We start from the raw sequence: 17,467 nt of genomic DNA on the forward strand, positions 1-17,467 counted from the left end.
AATGTAAATAAGAACAAAGAAAAGTGGATGAAAAAATAACCAGCCGTGGGCAGGAATCTAACCTACGACCTTCGGATAACGCGTTCGATGCTCTAGCGACTGAGCTACCACAGCGGCCTTCCCTCCATCTACTTTTTTGAGTTTATATGTAAATTTGGAAGTAGGAGCGACAGACAGCGCCATCTATAAGCCAAACGACGAATGTGAAAACACTCTTATGCGCATGTTTGGCATCACGTAGCACGTGAACTTATTATCAGCGGGCAGCTGATTATTTGTCCCTCTTATACAACCTAAACACACCAAGTCTGCTAGTACGAGACCCTCGTTCAATGAAATAAGGGAAAGTGTATACCTAAGGGCTCATTTTCCCGGTTTTAACACAATATAATATTAATGAGATCTAACAGACAGTCATGCCAAGGAATGTACTAGGGAAATTATTAGAACCAATAGAATGTAAATAAGAAAAAAGAAAAGTGGATGAAAAAATAACCAGCCGTGGGCAGGAATCGAACCTACAACCTTCGAATAACGCGTTCGATGCTCTAACCACTGATCTACCACAGCGGCCTTCCCTCCATCCACTTTTATGAGTTTATATGTGAATTTAGAAGTAGGAGTGACAGTCAGCGCCATCTAAAAGCCAAACGACGAATGTGAAAACACACTTATGCACTTGTTTGGCGTCACGTAGCACGTGAACTTAATATGAGCGGGCAGCTGATTAGTTGTCCCTCTTATACAACCTAAACACACCAAGTCTGCCAGTACGAGACCCTCGTTCAATGAAATAAGGAAAGAAGTGCACACCTAACGGCTCGTTTTTCTGTGTTTTAACACACAATAATGAGATCTAACAGACAGTAATGCCAAGGAATGTACAGGGGAAGTTATTAAAAACAATGGAATGTAAATAAGAAGAAAGAAAAGTCGAAATAAAAGTAACCCGCCGTGGGCAGGAATCGAACTTGCGACCTTCGAATAACGCGTTCAATGCTCTAACCACTGAGATACCACAGCGGCCTTCCCTCCATCCACTTTTTTGAGTTTATATGTGAATAAAGAAGTAGGAGTGACAGTCAGCGCCATCTATGAGCCAAACGACGAATGTGAAAAGACACTTATGCGCATGTTTGGCGTCACGTAGCACGTGAACTTATTATGAGCGGGCAGCTGATTAGTTGTCCCTCTTATACAACATAAACACACCAAGTCTGCCAGTACGAGACCCTCGTTCAATGAAATAAGGGAAAGAAGTGTATACCTAAGGGCTCATTTTTCCGGGTTTTAACACAATATTAATGAGATCTAACAGACAGTCATGCCAAGGAATCTACAGGGGAAGTTATTAGAACCAGTTGAATGTAAATAAGAAGAAAGAAAAGTGTATGAAAGAGTAACGAGCCGTGGGCAGCAATCGAACATACGACCTTCAAATAACGCGTTCGATGCACTAACCACTGAGCTACCACAGCGGCCTTCCCTCCATCCACTTTTTCTAGTTTATATGTGATTTTAGAAGAAGGAGTGACAGTCAACGCCATCATTAAGCCAAACGTTTATTGTGAGAACACTCCTATGCGATTGTTTGGCGTCACGTAGCACGTGAACTTATTATGAGCGAGCAGCTGATTAATTGTCCCTCTTATACAACCTAAACACACCAAGTCTGCCAGTACGAGACCCTCGTTCAATGAAATAAGGGAAAGAAGTTTATACCTAGGGGCTCGTTTTTCCGTGTTTTAACACAATATTATGAGATCTAACAGGCAGTTATGCCAAGGAATGTGCAGGGGAAGTTATTAGAACCAATGGAATGTAAATAAGAAGACAGAAAAGTGGATGAAAAAATAATCAGCCGTGGGCAGAAATCGAACCTACGACCTTCGAATAACGCGTTCGATGCTCTAACCACTGAGCTACCACAGCGGCCTTCCCTCCATCTACTTTTTTGAGTTTATCTGTGAATGCAGAAGTAGGAGTGACAGTCAGCACCATCTATAAGCCAAACGAAGAATGTGAAAACACTCTTATGCGCATGTTTGGCGTCACGTAGCACGTGAACTTATTATGAGCGCGCAGCTGTTCAATTGTCCCTCTTATACAACCTAAAGAAACCAAGTCTGCCAGTACGAGACCCTCGTTCAATGAAATAAGGGAAAAAAGTGTATGTATAAGGGCTCGTTTTTCCGTGTTTTAACACAATAATAATGAGATCTAACAGACAGTAATGGCAAGAAATGTACAGGGGAAGTTATTAGAACCAATGGAATGTAAATAGGAAGAAAGAAAAGTGGATGAAAAAGTAACCAGCCTTGGGCAGGAATCGAACCTGCGACCTTCGAATAACGCGTTCGATGCTCTAACCACTGAGCTACCACAGCGGCCTTCCCTCCATCCACTTTTTTGAGTTTATGTGCGAATATAGAAGTAGGAGTGACAGTCAGCGCCATCTATGAGCCAAACGACGAATGTGAAAAGACACTTATGCACATGTTTGGCTTTTTTTTTCTTTATTGCCTGTTTACATACAACATTCACACACATATATACATCAAAGTAGAAACATGAAACAAAAAAGGGGTAAAAAGCATCATATTTAACAGGCTTTTTAAAATTCCTTCATCTGTAGAAGGCTTTCTACTTTTTGAAGCCATTCGGGCACCTCTTGTTGAACCTTTTGTGCTTCCACGAACGAACAGACAGATTGAAAGAAATATTGCCTGACCGGACGTGCATTAACATCAGCATGGCGCACCGCCATTCTAGATTGCCATATACCGTGTAGGCCCAGTAACATAACTAGGTCGAAAGGTATTCCTTCTTCATTTGATACTGGTAGAAATCTGATGCCATAGGCATCGAGAGGCAGATCCCTTTTCAAAGTCCTTTGAAGAACATCCCAGAAAAAGACTGCATCCCAGCAGTCCAGGACTTATGCACATGTTTGGCGTCACGTAGCACGTGAACTTATTATGAGCGGGCCGCTGAATAATTGTCCCTCTTATACAACCTAAACACACCAAGTCTGCCAGTACGAGACCCTCGTTCATTGACATAAGGGGAAGAAGTTTACACCTAAGGGCTCGTTTTTCCGTGTTTTAACACAATATTAATGAGATCTAACAGACAGTAATGCCAAGGAATGTACAGGGGAAGTTATTAGAACCAATGGAATGTAAATAAGAAGAAAGAAAATTGGATGAAAAAATAAACAGCCGTGGGCAGGAATCGAACCTATGACCTTCGAATAACGCGTTCGATGCTCTAACCACTGAGCTACCACAGCGGCCTTCCCATCATCTACTTTTTTGAGTTTATCTGTGAATTTGGAAGTAGGAGCGACAGTCAGCGCCATCTATAAGCCAAACGACGAATGTGAAAACACTCTTACGCGCATGTTTGGCATCACGTAGCACGTCAACTTATTATCAGCGGGCAGCTGATTATTTGTCCCTCTTATACAACCTAAGCACACCAATTCAGCGAGTACGAGACCCTTGTTCAATGAAATAAGGGAAAGAAGTGTATACCTAAGGGCTCGTTTTTCCGTGTTTTAACACAATATTATTGAGATCTAACAGACAGTAATGCCGAGGAATGTCCAGGGGAAGTTATTGGAACCAATGAAATGTAAATAAGAAAAAAGAAAAGTGGATGAAAAAATAACCAGCCCTGGGCAGGAAATGAACATACGACCTTCGAATAACGCGTTCGATGCTCTAACCACTGAGCTACCACAGCGGCCTTCCCTTCATCTACTTTTTTGAGTTTATCTGTGAATTTAGAAGTAGGAGTGACAGTCAGCACCATCTATAAGCAAAACGACGATTGTGAAAACACTGTTATGCGCATGTTTGGCGTCACATAGCACGTGAACTTATTATGAGCGGGCCGCTGAATAATTGTCCCTCTTATACAACCTAAACACACCAAGTCAGCCAGTACGAGACCCTCGTTCAATGAAATAAGGGAAAGAAGTGTATACCTAAGGGCTCGTTTTTCCGTGTTTTAATAATCTTAATGAGATCTAACAGACAGTAATGCCAAGGAATGTACAGGGGAAGTTATTAGAACCAATGGAATGTAAATAAGAAGAAAGAAAATTGGATGAAAAAATAAACAGCCGTGGGCAGGAATCGAACCTATGACCTTCGAATAACGCGTTCGATGCTCTAACCACTGAGCTACCACAGCGGCCTTCCCTCCATCTACTTTTTTGAGTTTATCTGTGAATTTAGAAGTAGGAGTGACAGTCAGCACCATCTATAAGCAAAACGACGATTGTGAAAACATTCTTATGCGCATGTTTGGCGTCACGTAGCACGTGAACTTATTATGAGCGGGCAGCTGAATAATTGTCCCTCTTATACAACCTAAACACACCAAGTCTGCCAGTACGAGAACCTCGTTCAATGAAATAAGGGAAAGAAGTGTATACCTAAGGGCTCGTTTTTCCATGTTTTAACAATATAATAATGAGATCTAACAGACAGTAATGCCAAGGAATGTACAGGGGAAATTATTAGAACCAATGGAATGTAAATAAGAAAAAAGAAAATTGGATGAAAAAATAAACAGCCGTGGGCAGGAATCGAACCTGCGACCTTCGAATAACGCGTTCGATGCTCTAACCACTGAGCTACCACAGTGCCCTTCCCTCCATTCTCTTTTTTGAGTTTATATGTGAATTTAGATGTAGGAGTGACTGTCAGCGCCATCTATAGGCCAAACGACGAATGTGAAAACACTCTGATGCACATGTTTGGCGTCACGTAGCACGTGAACTTAATATGAGCGGGCAGCTGATTAATTGTCCCTCTTATACAACCTAAACACACCAAGTCTGCTAGTACGAGACCCTCGTTCAATGAAATAAGGGAAAGAAGTGTATACCTAAGGGCTCATTTTTCCGGGTTTTAACACAATATAATGAGATCTAACAGCCAGTCATGCCAAGAAATGTACTGGGAAAATTATTAGAACCAATGGAATGTAAATAAGAAGAAAGAAAAGTGGATGAAAAATTAACCAGCCGTGGGCAGGAATCGAACCTACGACCTTCGAATAACGCGTTCGATGCTCTAACCACTGATCTACCACAGCGGCCTTCCCTCCATCAACTTTTATGAGTTTATATGTGAATTTAGAAGTAGGAGTGACAGTCAGCGCCATCTATAAGCCAAACGACGAATGTGAAAACACACTTATGCACATGTTTGGCGTCACGTAGCACGTGAACTTAATATGAGCGGGCAGCTGATTAATTGTCCCTCTTATACAACCTAAACACACCAAGTCTGCCAGTACGAGACCCTCGTTCAATGAAATAAGGGAAAGAAGTGTACACCTAAGGGCTCGTTTTTCCGTGCTTTAACACAATATTAATGAGATCTAACAGACAGTCATGCCAAGGAATGTACTAGGGAAATTATTAGAACCAATAGAATGTAAATAAGAAAAAAGAAAAGTGGATGAAAAAATAACCAGCCGTGGGCAGGAATCTAACCTACGACCTTCGGATAACGCGTTCGATGCTCTAGCGACTGAGCTACCACAGCGGCCTTCCCTCCATCTACTTTTTTGAGTTTATATGTAAATTTGGAAGTAGGAGCGACAGTCAGCGCCATCTATAAGCCAAACGACGAATGTGAAAACACTCTTATGCGCATGTTTGGCATCACGTAGCACGTGAACTTATTATCAGCGGGCAGCTGATTATTTGTCCCTCTTATACAACCTAAACACACCAAGTCTGCCAGTACGAGAACCTCGTTCAATGAAATAAGGGAAAGAAGTGTATACCTAAGGGCTCGTTTTTCCGTGTTTTAACACAATAATAATGAGATCTAACAGACAGTATCGGCAAGGAATGTACAGGGTAAGTTATTAGTACCAACCGAATGTAAATAGGAAGAAAGAAAAGTGGATGAAAAAGTAACCAGCCGGGGTAGGAATCGAACCTGCGATCTTCGAATAACGCGTTCGATGCTCTAACCACTGATCTACCACAGCGGCCTTCCCTCCATCTACTTTTTTGAGTTTATCTGTGAATGTAGAAGTAGGAGTGACAGTCAGCACCATCTATAAGCAAAACGATGATTGTGAAAACACTCTTATGCGCATGTTTGGCGTCACGTAGCACGTGAACTTATTATGAGCGGGCAGCTGATTAATTGTCCCTCCTATACAACCTAAACACACCAAGTCTGCTAGTACGAGACCCTCGTTCAATGAAATAAGGGAAAGTGTATACCTAAGGGCTCATTTTCCGGGTTTTAATACAATATTAATGAGATCTAACAGACAGTCATGCCAAGGAATGTACTAGGGAAATTATTAGAACCAATAGAATGTAAATAAGAAAAAAGAAAAGTGGATGAAAAAATAACCAGCCGTGGGCAGGAATCGAACCTACAACCTTCGAATAACGCGTTCGATGCTCTAACCACTGATCTACCACAGCGGCCTTCCCTCCATCCACTTTTATGAGTTTATATGTGAATTTAGAAGTAGGAGTGACAGTCAGCGCCATCTAAAAGCCAAACGACGAATGTGAAAACACACTTATGCACTTGTTTGGCGTCACGTAGCACGTGAATTTAATATGAGCGGGCAGCTGATTAGTTGTCCCTCTTATACAACCTAAACACACCAAGTCTGCCAGTACGAGACCCTCGTTCAATGAAATAAGGAAAGAAGTGCACACCTAACGGCTCGTTTTTCCGTGTTTTAACACAAAATAATGAGATCTAACAGACAGTAATGCCAAGGAATGTACAGGGGAAGTTATTAAAAACAATGGAATGTAAATAAGAAGAAAGAAAAGTGGAATTAAAAGTAACCCGCCGTGGGCAGGAATCGAACTTGCGACCTTCGAATAACGCGTTCAATGCTCTAACCACTGAGATACCACAGCGGCCTTCCCTCCATCCACTGTTTTGAGTTTATATGTGAATAAAGAAGTAGGAGTGACAGTCAGCGCCATCTATGAGCCAAACGACGAATGTGAAAAAACACTTATGCGCATGTTTGGCGTCACGTAGCACATGAACTTATTATGAGCGGGCAGCTGATTAGTTGTCCATCTTATACAACATAAACACACCAAGTCTGCCAGTACGAGACCCTCGTTCAATGAAATAAGGGAAAGAAGTGTATACCTAAGGGCTCATTTTTCCGGGTTTTAACACAATATTAATGAGATCTAACAGACAGTCATGCCAAGGAATCTACAGGGGAAGTTATTAGAACCAGTTGAATGTAAATAAGAAGAAAGAAAAGTGGATGAAAGAGTAACGAGCCGTGGGCAGCAATCGAACATACGACCTTCAAATAACGCGTTCGATGCTCTAACCACTGAGCTACCACAGCGGCCTTCCCTCCATCCACTTTTTCTAGTTTATATGTGATTTTAGAAGAAGGAGTGACAGTCAACGCCATCTATAAGCCAAACGTTTATTGTGAAAACACTTTTATGCGCATGTTTGGCGTCACGTAGCACGTGAACTTATTATGAGCGGGCAGCTGATTAATTGTCCCTCTTATACAACCTAAACACACCAAGTCTGCCAATACGAGACCCTCGTTCAATGAAATAAGGGAAAAAAGTGTATACCTAAGGGCTCGTTTTTCCGTGTTTTAACACAATAATAATGAGATCTAACAGACAGTAATGGCATGGAATGTACAGGGGAAGTTATTAGTACCAATCGAATGTAAATAGGAAGAAAGAAAAGTGGATGAAAAAGTAACCAGCCGTGAGCAGGAATCGAACCTGCGACCTTCGAATAACAAGTTCGATGCTCTAACCACTTAGCTACTACAGTGGCCTTCCCTCCATCCTTTTTTGAGTTTATATGTGAATTTAGAAGTAGGAGTGACTGTCGGCGCCATCTATAGGCCAAACGACGAATGTGAAAACACTCTTATGCGCATGTTTGGCGTCACGTAGGACGTGAATTTAATATGAGCGGGCAGCTGATTAGTTGTCCCTCTTATACAACCTAAACACACCAAGTCTGCCAGTACTAGACCCTCGTTCAATGAAATAAGGGAAGAAGTGTACACCTAAGGGCTCGTTTTTCCGTGTTTTAACACAATAATAATGAGATCTAACAGACAGTAATGCCAAGGAATGTACAGGGGAAGGTATTAAAAACAATAGAATGTAAATAGGAAGAAAGAAAACTGGATTAAAAAGTAACCCGCCGTGGGCAGGAATCGATTCTGCGACCTTCGAATAACGCGTTCGATGCTCTAACCACTGAGATACCACAGCGGCCTTCCCTCCATCCACTTTTTTGAGTTTATATGTGAACATAGAAGTAGGAGTGACAGTCAGCGCCATCTATGAGCCAAACGACGAATGTGAAAACACACTTATGCATATGTTTGGCGTCACGTAGCACGTGAACTTAATATCAGCGGGCAGCTGACTATTTGTCCCTCTTATACAACCTAAACACACCAATTCAGCGAGTACGAGACCCTTGTTCAATGAAATAACAGAAAGAAGTGTATACCTAAGGGCTCGTTTTTCCGTGTTTTAACACAATAATAATGAGATCTAACAGACAGTAATGCCAAGGAATGTACAGGGGAAGTTATTAGAACCAATGGAATGTAAATAAGAAGAAAAGTGGATGAAAAAATAACCAGTCGTGGGCAGGAATCAAACCTACGACCTTCGAATAACGCGTTCGATGCTCTAACCACTGAGCTACCACAGCGGCCTTCCCTCCATCTACTTTTTTGAGTTTATCTGTGAATTTAGAAGTAGGAGTGACAGTCAGCACCATCTATAAGCAAAACGACGATTTTGAAAACATTCTTATACGCATGTTTGGCGTCACGTAGCACGTGAACTTATTATGAGCGGGCAGCTGACTAATTGTCCCTCTTATACAACCTAAACACGCCAATTCTGCCAGTACGAGACACTCGTTCAATGAAATAAGGGAAAGAAGTGTATACCTAAGGGCTGGTTTTTCCGTGTTTTAACAGAATCTTAATGAGATCTGACAGACAGTAATGCCAAAAAATGTACAAGGGAAGTTATTAGAACCAATGGAATGTAAATAAGGAGAAAGAAAAGTGGATGAAAAAATAACCAGCCGTGGGCAGGAATCGAACGTATGACCTTCGAATAACGCGTTCGATGCTCTAGCCACTGATCTACCAAAGCGGCCTTCCCTCCATCTACTTTTTTGAGTTTATCTGTGAATGCAGAAGTAGGAGTGACAGTCAGCACCATCTATAATCAAAACGACGATTATGAAAACACTCTTATGCGCATGTTTGGCGTCACGTAGCACGTGAACTTATTATGAGCGGGCAGCTGATTAATTGTCCCTCTTATACAACCTAAAGACGCCAAGTCTGCCAGTACGAGACCATCGTTCAATAAAATAAGGGAAAGAAGTGTATACCTAGGGGCTCGTTTTTCCGTGTTTTAACACATTAATAATGAGACCTAACAGACAGTAATGCCAAGGAATGTACAGGGGAAGTTATTAGAACCAATGGAATGTAAATAGGAAGAAAGAAAAGTGGATGAAAAAGTAACCAGCCTTGGGCAGGAATCGAACCTGCGACCTTCGAATAACGCGTTCGATGCTCTAACCACTGAGCTACCACAGCGGCCTTCCCTCCATCCACTTTTTTGAGTTTATGTGCGAAGATAGAAGTAGGAGTGACAGTCAGCGCCATCTATGAGCCAAACGACGAATGTGAAAAGACACTTATGCACATGTTTGGCTTTTTTTTCTTTATTGCCTGTTTACATACAACATTCACACACATATATACATCAAACAAAGTAGAAACATGAAACAAAAAAGGGGTAAAAAGCATCATATTTAACAGGCTTTTTAAAATTCCTTCATCTGTAGAAGGCTTTCTACTTGATGAAGCCATTCGGGTACCTCTTGTTGAACCTTTTGTGCTTCCACGAACGAACAGACAGATTGAAAGAAATATTGCCTGACCGGACGTGCATTAACATCAGCATGGCGCACCACCATTCTAGATTGCCATATAACGTGTAGGCCCAGTAACATAACTAGGTCGAAAGGTATTCCTTCTTCATTTGATACTGGTAGAAATCTGATGCCATAGGCATCGAGAGGCAGATCCTTTTTCAAAGTCCTTTGAAGAACATACCAGAAAAAGACTGCATCCCAGCAGTCCAGGACTTATGCACATGTTTGGCGTCACGTAGCACGTGAACTTATTATGAGCGGGCAGCTGAATAATTGTCCCTCTTATACTACCTAAACACACCAATTCTGCCAGTACGAGACACTCGTTCAATGAAATAAGGGAAAGAAGTGTATTTCTAAGGGCTCGTTTTTTTGTGTTTTAACACAATAATAATGAGATCTAACAGACAGTAATGGCATGGAATGTACAGGGGAATTATTAGTTCCAATCGAATGTAAATAGGAAGAAAGAAAAGTTGATGAAAAACTAACCAGCCGTGGGCAGAAATCGAACCTACGACATTCTAATAACGCGTTCGATGCTCTAACCACTGATCTACCACAGCAGCCTTCCCTCCATCTACTTTTTTTAGTTTATCTGTGAATTTAGAAGTAGGAGTGACAGTCAGAACCATCTATAAGCAAAATGACGATTGTGAAAACACTCTTATGAGCATGTTTGGCGTCACGTAGCACGTGAACTTATTATGAGCGCACAGCTGATTAATTGTCGCTCTTATACAACCTAAAGACACCAAGTCTGCCAGTACGAGACCCTCGTTCATTGACATAAGGGGAAGAAGTTTACACCTAAGGGCTCGTTTTTCCGTGTTTTAACACAATATTAAGGAGATCTAACAGACAGTAATGCCAAGGAATGTACAGGGGAAGTTATTAGAACCAATGGAATGTAAATAAGAAGAAAGAAAATTGGATGAAAAAATAAACAGCCGTGGGCAGGAATCGAACCTATGACCTTCGAATAACGCGTTCGATGCTCTAACCACTGAGCTACCACAGCGGCCTTCCCTTCATCTACTTTTTTGAGTTTATCTGTGAATTTGGAAGTAGGAGCGACAGTCAGCGCCATCTATAAGCCAAACGACGATTGTGAAAACACTCTTATGCGCATGTTTGGCATCACGTAGCACGTGAACTTATTATCAGCGGGCAGCTGATTATTTGTCCCTCTTATACAACCTAAACACACCAATTCAGCGAGTACGAGACCCTTGTTCAATTAAATAAGGGAAAGAAGTGTATACCTAAGGGCTCGTTTTTCCGTGTTTTAACTTAATATAATGAGATCTAACAGACAGTAATGCCAAGGAATGTACAGGGGAAGTTATTAGAACCAATGGAATGTAAATAGGAAGAAAAGTGGATGAAAAAATAACCAGCCGTGGGCAGGAATCGAACCTACGACCTTCGAATAACGCGTTCGATGCTCTAACCACTGAGCTACCACAGCGTCTTTTTTTAGTTTATATGTGATTTTAGAAGAAGTGACAGTCAGCGCCATCTATAAGCCAAACGACGAATGTGAAAACACTCCTATGCGCATGATTGGCGTCACATAGCACGTGAACTTATTATGAGCGGGCAGCTGAATAATTGTCCCTCTTATACAACCTAAACACACCAAGTCTGCCAATACGAGACCCTCGTTCATTGACATAAGGGGAAGAAGTGTACACCTAAGGGCTCGTTTTTCCGTGTTTTAACACAATATTAATGAGATCTAACAGACAGTAATGCCGAGGAATGTCCAGGGGAAGTTATTGGAACCAATGAAATGTAAATAAGAAAAAAGAAAAGTGGATGAAAAAATAACCAGCCCTTGGCAGGAAATGAACATACGGCCTTCGAAGAACGCGTTCGATGCTCTAACCACTGAGCTACCACAGCGGCCTTCCCTTCATCTACTTTTTTGAGTTTATCTGTGAATTTAGAAGTAGGAGTGACAGTCAGCACCATCTATAAGCAAAACGACGATTGTGAAAACACTCTTATGCGCATGTTTGGCGTCACATAGCACGTGAACTTATTATGAGCGGGCAGCTGAATAATTGTCCCTCTTATACAACCTAAACACACCAAGTCAGCCAGTACGAGACCCTCGTTCAATGAAATAAGGGAAAGAAGTGTTTACCTAAGGGCTCGTTTTTCCGTGTTTTAATAATCTTAATGAGATCTAACAGACAGTAATGCCAAGGAATGTACAGGGGAAGTTATTAGAACCAATGGAATGTAAATAAGAAGAAAGAAAATTGGATGAAAAAATAAACAGCCGTGGGCAGGAATCGAACCTATGACCTTCGAATAACGCGTTCGATGCTCTAACCACTGAGCTACCACAGCGGCCTTCCCTCCATCTACTTTTTTGAGTTTATCTGTGAATTTAGAAGTAGGAGTGACAGTCAGCACCATCTATAAGCAAAACGACGATTGTGAAAACATTCTTATGCGCATGTTTGGCGTCAAGTAGCACGTGAACTTATTATGAGCGGGCAGCTGAATAATTGTCCCTCTTATACAACCTAAACACACCAAGTCTGCCAGTACGAGAACCTCGTTCAATGAAATAAGGGAAAGAAGTGTATACCTAAGGGCTCGTTTTTCCATGTTTTAAGAATATAATAATGAGATCTAACAGACAGTAATGCCAAGGAATGTACAGGGGAAATTATTAGAACCAATGGAATGTAAATAAGAAGAAAGAAAATTGGATGAAAAAATAAACAGCCGTGGGCAGGAATCGAAACTGCGACCTTCGAATAACGCGTTCGATGCTCTAACCACTGAGCTACCACAGTGCCCTTCCCTCCATTCTCTTTTTTGAGTTTATATGTGAATTTAGATGTAGGAGTGACTGTCAGCGCCATCTATAGGCCAAACGACGAATGTGAAAACACTCTGATGCGCATGTTTGGCGTCACGTAGCACGTGAACTTATTATGAGCGGGCAGCTGATTAATTGTCCCTCTTATACAACCTAAACACACCAAGTCTGCTAGTACGAGACCCTCGTTCAATGAAATAAGGGAAAGAAGTGTATACCTAAGGGCTCATTTTTCCGGGTTTTAACACAATATAATGAGATCTAACAGCCAGTCATGCCAAGAAATGTACTGGGAAAATTATTAGAACCAATAGAATGTAAATAAAAAGAAAGAAAAGTGGATGAAAAAATAACCAGCCGTGGGCAGGAATCGAACCTACGACCTTCGAATAACGCGTTCGATGCTCTAACCACTGATCTACCACAGCGGCCTTCCCTCCATCAACTTTTATGAGTTTATATGTGAATTTAGAAGTAGGAGTGACAGTCAGCGCCATCTATAAGCCAAACGACGAATGTGAAAACACACTTATGCACATGTTTGGCGTCACGTAGCACGTGAACTTAATATGAGCGGGCAGCTGATTAATTGTCCCTCTTATACAACCTAAACACACCAAGTCTGCCAGTACGAGACCCTCGTTCATTGACATAAGGGAAAGAAGTGTACACCTAAGGGCTCGTTTTTCCGTGCTTTAACACAATAATAATGAAATCTAACAGACAGTAATGCCAAGGAATGTACAGGGAAAGTTATTGGAACCAATGAAATGTAAATAGGAACAAAGAAAATTGGATGAAAAAATAACCAGCCGTGGGCAGGAATCTAACCTACGACCTTCGGATAACGCGTTCGATGCTCTAGCGACTGAGCTACCACAGCGGCCTTCCCTCCATCTACTTTTTTGAGTTTATATGTAAATTTGGAAGTAGGAGCGACAGTCAGCGCCATCTATAAGCCAAACGACGAATGTGAAAACACTCTTATGCGCATGTTTGGCATCACGTAGCACGTGAACTTATTATCAGCGGGCAGCTGATTATTTGTCCCTCTTATACAACCTAAACACACCAAGTCTGCTAGTACGAGACCCTCGTTCAATGAAATAAGGGAAAGTGTATACCTAAGGGCTCATTTTCCGGGTTTTAACACAATAATAATGAGATCTAACAGACAGTCATGCCAAGGAATGTACTAGGGAAATTATTAGAACCAATAGAATGTAAATAGGAAGAAAGAAAAGTCGAATTAAAAGTAACCCGCCGTGGGCAGGAATCGAACTTGCGACCTTCGAATAACGCGTTCAATGCTCTAACCACTGAGATACCACAGCGGCCTTCCCTCCATCCACTTTTTGAGTTTATATGTGAATAAAGAAGTAGGAGTGACAGTCAGCGCCATCGATGAGCCAAACGACGAATGTGAAAAGACACTTATGCGCATGTTTGGCGTCACGTAGCACGTGAACCTATTATGAGCGGGCAGCTGATTAGTTGTCCCTCTTATACAACATAAACACACCAAGTCTGCCAGTACGAGACCCTCGTTCAATGAAATAAGGGAAAGAAGTGTATACCTAAGGGCTCATTTTTCCGGGTTTTAACACAATATAATGAGATCTAACAGACAGTCATGCCAAGGAATCTACAGGGGAAGTTATTAGAACCAGTTGAATGTAAATAAGAAGAAAGAAAAGTGGATGAAAGAGTAACGAGCCGTGGGCAGCAATCGAACATACGACCTTCAAATAACGCGTTCGATGCACTAACCACTGAGCTACCACAGCGGCCTTCCCTCCATCCACTTTTTCTAGTTTATATGTGATTTTAGAAGAACGAGTGACAGTCAACGCCATCTATAAGCCAAACGTTTATTGTGAGAACACTCCTATGCGATTGTTTGGCGTCACGTAGCACGTGAACTTATTATGAGCGAGCAGCTGATTAATTGTCCCTCTTATACAACCTAAACACACCAAGTCTGCCAGTACGAGACCCTCGTTCAATGAAATAAGGGAAAGAAGTTTATACCTTGGGGCTCGTTTTTCCGTGTTTTAACACAATATTATGAGATCTAACAGGCAGTTATGCCAAGGAATGTGCAGGGGAAGTTATTAGAACCAATGGAATGTAAATAAGAAGAAAGAAAAGTGGATGAAAAAATAATCAGCCGTGGGCAGAAATCGAACCTACGACCTTCGAATAACGCGTTCGATGCTCTAACCACTGAGCTACCACAGCGGCCTTCCCTCCATCTACATTTTTGAGTTTATCTGTGAATGCAGAAGTAGGAGTGACAGTCAGCACCATCTATAAGCCAAACGAAGAATGTGAAAACACTCTTATGCGCATGTTTGGCGTCACGTAGCACGTGAACTTATTATGAGCGCGCAGCTGTTTAATTGTCCCTCTTATACAACCTAAAGAAACCAAGTCTGCCAGTACGAGACCCTCGTTCAATGAAATAAGGGAAAAAAGTGTATGTATAAGGGCTCGTTTTTCCGTGTTTTAACACAATAATAATGAGATCTAACAGACAGTAATGGCAAGAAATGTACAGGGGAAGTTATTAGAACCAATGGAATGTAAATAGGAAGAAAGAAAAGTGGATGAAAAAGTAACCAGCCTTGGGCAAGAATCGAACCTGCGACCTTCGAATAACGCGTTCGATGCTCTAACCACTGAGCTACCACAGCGGCCTTCCCTCCATCCACTTTTTTGAGTTTATGTGCGAATATAGAAGTAGGAGTGACAGTCAGCGCCATCTATGAGCCAAACGACGAATGTGAAAAGACACTTATGCACATGTTTGGCTTTTTTTTTCTTTATTGCCTGTTTACATACAACATTCACACACATATATACATCAAACAAAGTAGAAACATGAAACAAAAAAGGGGTAAAAAGCATCATATTTAACAGGCTTTTTAAAATTCCTTCATCTGTAGAAGGCTTTCTACTTTTTGAAGCCATTCGGGCAACTCTTGTTGAACCTTTTGTGCTTCCACGAACGAACAGACAGATTGAAAGAAATATTGCCTGACCGGACGTGCATTAACATCAGCATGGCGCACCGCCATTCTAGATTGCCATATACCGTGTAGGCCCAGTAACATAACTAGGTCGAAAGGTATTCCTTCTTCATTTGATACTGGTAGAAATCTGATGCCATAGGCATCGAGAGGCAGATCATTTTTCAAAGACCTTTGAAGAACATCCCAGAAAAAGACTGCATCCCAGCAGTCCAGGACTTATGCACATGTTTGGCGTCACGTAGCACGTGAACTTATTATGAGCGGGCAGCTGAATAATTGTCCCTCTTATACAACCTAAACACACCAAGTCTGCCAGTACGAGACCCTCGTTCATTGACATAAGGGGAAGAAGTTTACACCTAAGGGCTCGTTTTTCCGTGTTTTAACACAATATTAATGAGATCTAACAGACAGTAATGCCAAGGAATGTACAGGGGAAGTTATTGGAACCAATGAAATGTAAATAAGAAAAAAGAAAAGTGGATGAAAAAATAACCAGCCGTGGGCAGGAATCGAACCTACGACCTTTGGATAACGCGTTCGATGCTCTAACCACTGAGCTACCACAGCGGCCTTCCCTCCATCCACTTTTTTTAGTTTGTATGTGAATTTGGAAGTAGGAGCGACAGTCAGCGCCATCTATAAGCCAAACGACGAATGTGAAAACACTCTTATGCGCATGTTTGGCATCACGTAGCACGTGAACTTATTATCAGCGGGCAGCTGATTATTTGTCCCTCTTATACAACCTAAACACACCAATTCAGCGAGTACGAGACCCTTGTTCAATGAAATAAGGGAAAGAAGTGTATACCTAGGGCTCATTTTTCCGGGTTTTAACACAATATAATGAGATCTAACAGACAGATATGCCAAGGAATGTACTGGGGAAATTATTAGAACCAATGGAATGTAAAAAAGAAGAAAGAAAAGTGGATGAAAAATAACCAGCCGTGGGCAGGAATCGAACATACGACCTTCGAATAACACGTTCGATGCTCTAACCACTGATCTACCACAGCGGCCTTCCCTCCATCAACTTTTATGAGTTTATATGTGAATTTAGAAGTAGGAGTGACAGTCAGTGCCATCTATAAGCCAAACGACGAATGTGAAAACACTCTTATGCGCATGTTTGGCATCACGTAGCACGTGAACTTATTATCAGCGGGCAGCTGATTATTTGTCCCTCTTATACAACCTAAACACACCAATTCAGCGAGTACGAGACCCTTGTTCAATGAAATAAGGGAAAGAAGTGTATACCTAAGGGCTCGTTTTTCCGTGTTTTAACTTAATATAATGAGATCTAACAGACAGTAATGCCAAGGAATGTACAGGGGAAGTTATTAGAACCAATGGAATGTAAATAGGAAGAAAAGTGGATGAAAAAATAACCAGCCGTGGGCAGGAATCGAACCTACGACCTTCGAATAACGCGTTCGATGCTCTAACCACTGAGCTACCACAGCGTCTTTTTTTAGTTTATATGTGATTTTAGAAGAAGTGACAGTCAGCGCCATCTATAAGCCAAACGACGAATGTGAAAACACTCCTATGCGCATGATTGGCGTCACATAGCACGTGAACTTATTATGAGCGGG

The sequence above is a fragment of the Rhipicephalus microplus genome, chromosome 1, assembly GCF_043290135.1.
Source record: "Rhipicephalus microplus isolate Deutch F79 chromosome 1, USDA_Rmic, whole genome shotgun sequence".
Lineage (NCBI taxonomy): Eukaryota > Metazoa > Arthropoda > Arachnida > Ixodida > Ixodidae > Rhipicephalus > Rhipicephalus microplus.